This window comes from Crassostrea angulata, chromosome 10 (genome assembly GCF_025612915.1).
Source record: "Crassostrea angulata isolate pt1a10 chromosome 10, ASM2561291v2, whole genome shotgun sequence".
NCBI classification, from domain to species: Eukaryota; Metazoa; Mollusca; class Bivalvia; order Ostreida; family Ostreidae; genus Magallana; species Magallana angulata.
Window position 1 is genome coordinate 17,040,690 of NC_069120.1, and position 5,661 is coordinate 17,046,350.

The following is a 5,661-nucleotide window of genomic DNA, read 5'->3' on the forward strand; positions in this document are numbered from 1 at the left end:
TTCTAGAGAAAAACATTGCATACAGTAAATGAAAATCATTAATCAATTCCTGATCATTGTTCTTTGATAAAGATATAAAAAAAAAAAAAGGTCGAGTGGCATGGTATGCAATTAGCTTTTGGTGGGTTTTTTTCTAGAGAAAAACATTGCATACAGTAAATGAAAATCATTAATCAATTCCTGAACTAAAATTAAAGGCGGTTTCATAACTGGGTGTAATTTGAGCAAAAGCAAGTATGTTTTTCTTTTTTAAATCAATTCTTAAGGATTGGAAATAAGTATTGCTATTATAATAGCGGAAAAAAGTCTAGCTCCTCATTGCACATGAAGTGATGGAACATGTCAATGATCCCTTTCAAATCAAATAAGTAGAGCAAAAAATGTGATTTTCTCAAAATCATGCGTTCGAGAATGCTATCATTAGAAACAATATATTGGAAAAGCGATAATTTTTCTTTATTGAGCATGTGTACAACAAAATACAATATGTTGTAATAGATTATTATGTGTTCCATCAAATGAAATTATTAGAAATTGAAGTGGACAGATCGTTTTTTACAAATTGTCTTGAAGAATATTTGGTCTTGCCCTGCCATGTAGTATAAAATGAATGTTTTATTTGATAGTTTTTAAGACATTTTCCGATTTAAATTACATATTTATACTTCTTAACACTCATGTGTTTCAGCAATTTGAGTTAGGTGATTTACATATATTGTTACATGTACATGTATCCGTTGATGTCCATTTTTGTCCGTCAAATATCAAATTTTAAACAACATCTGTTTCATTACGGTTTTAATTCATTAGATAGGTAATGGAGTTGTGTATTTGGGATGAATATACAATACATATTAAGAATAGCTTCTTGAACTAGTCCAATACAATTTCTCTATACCAATTGAAGTATACTTGAAATGAAAGGAGGGAAACTATGTTTTGCATTATTTGAGTTAGAAGGCATACAATCTAGTGAATTTTTGGGGGTAGACAAGGCGGTATAAATGATGTTATCTTAATCATTTTCCCACATTTTGCCCACTTGCAACCATTTGCAAACTGAATGCGTGGATAGATGAGTATTAGACCGGAGCACCTACTTATCATTTTTGTTTAATCGTTTAAATCGAATCCTTTAATTTGCTCTCATAGCAGACTTAGAATTGTAAAAAAAAATCAATTTTAGCCACGTCTCTGAATACGGATACTGTTGTTGAGATTTATGTATGAAAACATAAGTCCGTTTATTCTCTTCTTTTGGACATATACCTTACAAATTAAGAGCATGTTCAGAAAGATTGATAGGGCATTCATAAAGTTATGAAATGTATTAAGCTTGGGTTTTCTAGGAGAGTTGGTATTATGATGGGGCACAATTGTTCATTGAAAAAGAAAAGGCAGTGGTTTATTGTTAAAAAAGAGAACACTTTCTCAAAATTGGAAATTACGAGGCCTCCTCCATCACACACCACTTCTATTTCAAATCGTTGGATAACGTGGATAGTATTCAGATCTTGGTGTATTTCAGGCTAGTCACTGGTTTTGCGTTTCTGATCTGAGCGAACTATAAGTTAAAACTGTAGTAGTAACCCCGAGAGAAATAAACGCTGCATAATAACATCGGGGATGACACTTTTTTTTTGTTATCTATCGGTATTTAACCAGCCAGTGTATTTAAAGCAGATACCAATTTCTTCTTCCAATTATTCGATAATCTGAGCCAATCACGCAAAACATATACGGATGAGACTTCGATTTCTAAGTCATGATCAAAATTAAGCACAATATTTATAATTATACCTGGCCCAGAATATGAACGGTATGTAATGTTATAAATTGCATGCAAATGATATATCTACAAATCAATGTATGTCTTTCTTATAAGGGCTTTATGGAATATAATTTGGTATTTTCTTGAAAATGCATTTTTTAACTGTTGTACTAATCGCATCTATTTAAATGTGACTGGAAGTTCAATTATTATATTATATGAATACTGGTTTTAAAGGGACTTGGACACGATTTTAAATTTCCTTTTTTATGTATAAAATGGTTTACTTGCTCATTTTGAAGGAAATCATTATTATGTAAACAAAGCTCGAGTCTTATATTTGTTTACAAATAATGTAAAGTATTGAATTACCATTTCTTTGACCAAATGATTCGTGGCAAACAAGGTAAACTGATTCAATGTGTTTATAGATAATATGATAAACAGAAAAAAACAGTATTTGATTGAGACTTATTCCAATAAAACATATATGTAAACCATAAAAAAGCTCGAGCTTTGTTTACAAAACAAAAGATTTTCGAACTCTGTATCTTGCTTATACCTCAATATTTGACATTCAAGTTTTTACAAAGCATTAAAAGTACCCAAATAAACCATTCTAAACATAGAAATTGGAAATATGAAATTTTAAATTTTGAGCTCAAATTGTGTCCAAGTCCCTTTACTTTCGAATCATTTGCAAAGCAATTTTGCTAATTAGATATTCCCATGTATGTATTATGTCAAGTCCATTGGCAAATAGATTGTCAAACCATCGAAATTCACGAAGTTAACCGATATACCACATATCCCAAGTGTAATACGTCACCGCGAAAGTGATGACGTCATCTTTCTCAGAGCTGCACCAAAGAGGAAGACGTATTGAGAAGCGGCAAGGTAATATATTTTCTTATATTAGACAGTAGAGCTGTTTGTTGCCGATGAGGGCATTGCCGATGAGGGTTTATATATGGCCAGTGGGTCTACAGTTAAATATCAATCGCTGAGGATTGATTTTTGAATGAAATTTTAAAATGATGCGGCGTCGATGAGGACGACCGCATGGCATGGCTGGTACTGGAGGTACCATGAGGGCCAGATATACATAATCAGCGATTTGGTAATAGATTGTTTACCGCCAAATTAGATTAATTTTGTGATGTGATTAAATGGTATTATTTTATTGAGACTCTGACTGTCGATGGATGATTGCACTGATTTAACATGGATTTTATGAAATCGCAGATAAAACGTATGCGACGAGAAATGGGATAATTTGAGTAAAAAAAAATGTATTGTAAAGAGTAAATAATAACAAGCATACATGTGAGGTTAATTAATTAAATCTTTTTGATTTTAAATTTTGTGGCCGGAATTTGTTGATATGTACGGATCTATTTATATATTAGCGTTTTAGTTTAACTTCCGGTTTGATGTTGAAGATGGTGTTACCTACTTTTTTAAAAAGAAAACATTCCCTGTAAGGAAAACAATTATTACCAGTTATCAGAAAGTTGAGGGATATTCAAGATGCGCATGGCATTAAACAGTTAGCTAGGACTTCCTCCTCAAGGCGTACCGAAAATATGTCTAATGAGGATGTATTGAAGGCTGTTGAGGATTTAACTGGAGAAAACGGGATTGAGTTACTGGAACTGGCAGGTATTATTATTCACAATATAACAAAGTTCTGTCATGAATGAAGGAATGATATGTATGATAATACAGTGTAAATCTTTAATTTATAACTATAGAAGTTTAAGAACAAGTGATGCCATTTTATTGAATTAAATTAATTTGAAATAATAGGGAAGGACCCAAATGATGAGGATTTTGCAAAGTTACTACTCCATGTCTGCATATTACATGCTAATGAAAAAGGACAACCAGAAGGACAGGATTTGCAGGATCCAGAATTAGGTCACTCGTCAGCAGATCGAAAAGCAAGGGCCTACATATACCTCTAATTCAAGGAAGGCAACAGACAAAGACCAGGTACTCTTAGTTAACGGATGAGTTTTTTCATCAAAGAGTGATTAATTATTAGTGATATGTAATTATGAGTAATTAATTATGTATTGTTAAATTATGTTAATATATTGATTTCTAACCTATTATTTTGCATTAATAGGGATTAATTATTTTGAATAAATGGTTAAACAATATTCACTTCAACCAGGTACAGTATTACTACTTATTATGATGTTAATCATTATCAAATGATTTACAATGCATTTTAGGATTCAAATGGGGGAAAACGTAGACAAACAGTAGAAAACAAGATTCAACAACTGAAGTCAAAGACAAGGATGGTACACAGATTCAGCAGGTGAAGGACAAGATTAAAGTTCTCTGTACCCAGTCCCAGCCCAGTGAAGCACTGATTTTATTAAGTTTAGATGAATTATCTAAGTTAGCTAGAAAAGTGAACCATGAGGACATGGATGTGTATGAAGAACTGTATAGACAATGTAGTAGGATGCAGGGCAAGATTAACATGGGAAATTTATGTTTAACGGTTCTTGGGGGAAAAGGTGCAGGTACAATGACTAAGGCCATAAATAAATGTTTAAAGGAGAGTGGGACCTCTGAAGTTAAGAGGGATAATACTTCCTGTAAAGAGGATATTCAGCCACCAAAACAGGAATCAGTTTTAGCAAATTTGTACCCACCAATGCCCATGTATTCAATGGGATTTCCTCAGCCTTATTCATATGCACCTCAATATGGAGGGGGATACATGTATAGGTCAGTCAGACCCCAGGGTCAAGGGAGGCCTTATAGGAAACAGAGTATGGGCAGGGGTACATGCTTATTTTGATTGTGAACTTATGAAACAAGCGAAGAGAAAGTAGAGAATTTCCAGTGGAAAGTATGGGTTATTAGTCAGGTAGACTATAGGGGTCTCTAAAGTTTAGTGCCTTCAACATTACAATGTAAGGAATTATTTGGTTGTTAATTTCCCACATTTCTTTTAAATCATTGTGAAGATTTTATTCTCAACATTTTGTATGATTTTGAGATTTATAAACACAGTTTTTCATCAGTTTGTGTTTATTTGTACTTTTACATGGACGAGGTAGTTTAAAAAAAATGGAATGCCTGACCTTGTAACCTGAAGACAACTAAGTCCTAGTGGATTTACTCACGTAGGTTACAAGTGAGGGAGTTCCATCACCCATCTGTCTCCCATGTTGGACTCTTGATAGTTTAACCATAACTTTATATTTACAGGGAAATAAATAATATAGAATACCAGAATGGGAAAGAAGACTTGATTTTGATCCAACTCGTGTAGAACTAAGACAGAATTCATCATGGGTGACATTGGGAGGTGGGACTCCCTCATTTGTAACCAAACATCCTACAGCTGAGTCTGTCCTTCACGGGGTTGATTTTCACATTAAAAATTTACCTATGCGTGACCCAAAATTACATAAGTCAGGTCAGATACATCATAATATGGATCATTGGAATGAAGTTTTGAATAAGGGAGTAGTAGATGAAGATATTCAGTTTAGAATAAGTAGGTGGCTTACACAAGGTGTAGATGTTAAGGAATTCTTTTTACATTTCAAAGGAAACTTTAAAGGTCTTTCTTATGACAGTAATGAACCTTCAAGCATTTTCTTAGAAAATAGTATTAGTTGTAGGGATCACAAGGAGTTTGTAGGCCAGATTTTATATGAGAAAATAAGGTCAGGAGCCATAAGAGTTCTGGGATGATTGGTGAATGTGACATGCCTAGGGTTGTGATGCCTTTGTTAGTAGAGTCATCTAAACCACGGTTATGTTTGGATGGAAGGTAATTAAATTTGTGGATAAAAGATTCTCCGTTTCGTCTTGAAACTTTAAATGATGTTCATAGGTTGATAGATTCAGAGGCATGG

General features: G+C 33.3%; 1 pseudogene; it reads left to right on the forward strand.

Moving 5' to 3' along the window:
• Positions 1-3,204: 3,204 nt before the first annotated feature.
• LOC128164692 (uncharacterized) lies at positions 3,205-4,626 on the forward strand (annotated as a pseudogene).
• The last annotated feature ends 1,035 nt before the right edge of the window (positions 4,627-5,661 follow it).